General features: G+C 37.5%; 1 non-coding gene across 1 annotated transcript; it reads right to left on the minus strand.

Annotated features, from left to right (window-relative positions):
- Window positions 1-1,345: 1,345 nt before the first annotated feature.
- Trnal-aag lies at window positions 1,346-1,427 on the minus strand. Its single transcript has one exon. It is a non-coding gene; the product is annotated as a tRNA-Leu (tRNA).
- Window positions 1,428-1,700: the final 273 nt, after the last annotated feature.

Genomic DNA, 1,700 nt, shown 5'->3' on the forward strand with positions numbered 1-1,700 from the left:
CATCTAAAACCTCTGCCGTACTTTGGGTCCGGCACCCGGCCGCAGTGCGACTCCACATTGGACAAAATGCTCTTCCTGCATTTAGGTTTTAACCACAGCCACCACGAATCTCCACAAAGGGCCAAACCGAATGAGCAGATTGGAGTTACCTCCAAGGGCTTACTGCTCCCCGTGGTACCAGGTTTAAGTCTTTGGTCTGACTTTGTAGCTTTTGCTACTACCAGTTGAGGTACCCAAAAACTCAATTACTGGTTGCATTTGTTGCTGTGACAAATGCCTTATATTTTGTGACATAARTATAAAGCTAAAAATTTGACTTCCAGCTGAATATTATAGCACTTATCTGACTTAGACCATGTTGACATCAAAACATGGGTATATTCGGTTTCCCCTCGAACCCGAARTGGAAGTAAAGTCCTCTCTCGACGAATAAAGACCAAATTCTAGAATTCACTTATCATCTCCGCCCTACGATACGACGAGGCGACTCTCAAGCTCCGCTGTATCTTAGCAAGTACTTTCCATATACTATATGTTTCATGTTTAATGTATCGACCCATATTTCGTTGTAATATGACACCATTGACTGTATTGTGTCCATGAGCAATTTCCATCTACTTGCATATGCATCGCCGGTATTTGCCATAAGTCTTTATAGCGACATGGCAAATTCATATTCATTCACATATTCAGTTCAGTTTTTTCAGCGGCTGGGCTAAAGCTGTGTAAGTCCAAGCATGTCCCAATCGAACAGATTGCCAATAAATTATGGCTCAAAATCAGTTAAAGAATAGTGTAGTGAAGAGGAAAAATAGAGACTTATCATTGGAAGATGGGCAAGTAGCAATAGTTATAATAAGAAGGGACAACTGCTAACATTATATTTAATACTGCTTTGTCCCTTCTTGCTATTGCTACTTCTGCATCGAACAGTAGCAGTAAYAAAAATATAAATTGTAAGAATAAATGCTATGATATTAAAAAATAGAGTCATCTATAGTGTTAAGAGCAGTAGTAGGTATTGATATCGTTTCTACAGAATTGAAAGCAATTCGCACAGTATAATTAAGGAAAGAAAAAGGTTGGTAATAGCAACAGAGAATTTTAGGAGTACCTAGTATTACTTTTCAGAAATACTAATAAAAGTTGATCAACTATAACAACAAATAATTCCTCTCGTTGAACATAATTTAATACGAGTTATGTAAACCAAAATATGCTTTAAAATTTTTTCATAATTGTCTTTCGTATYCAAGATATTACCTAGTATATTGAAGAGAATGGCAAGCTGCTAAACACTTGTTTTTTCTTCATTCTTCATCGTCGCTTTGTTAAAAGACTATCTTGGCAGCGGTGGGATTCGAACCCACGCCCCCGAAGAGACTGGTGCCTTAAACCAGCGCCTTAGACCGCTCGGCCACGCTACCGTTATAACGGTATAGAAATCAATTTCGAAGAAAATATTGAGAAAGATAATATTTGGGATCTATTTTCCATCTATTAAAAACTTTACCAAGTATTTTCTCAGCGCTTAAAAGACAATTATTTATATAATTTGGCAAAAACTTTTGAAAAAGTGGGCGTGGCTTCACCCTCTAGTAAGTTTAATGTGCATAGCTCCWAAACTAWTTGCGCTGCAATAACCRAWTTTACACTAGTACAAATATTTTAGGAAGACCTACCCACAGTGTGAAAATGGA

Source organism: Bactrocera latifrons, unplaced genomic scaffold, assembly GCF_001853355.1.
Source record: "Bactrocera latifrons isolate USDA-ARS-PBARC rearing strain unplaced genomic scaffold, ASM185335v1 scaffold_261, whole genome shotgun sequence".
NCBI classification, from domain to species: domain Eukaryota; kingdom Metazoa; phylum Arthropoda; class Insecta; order Diptera; family Tephritidae; genus Bactrocera; species Bactrocera latifrons.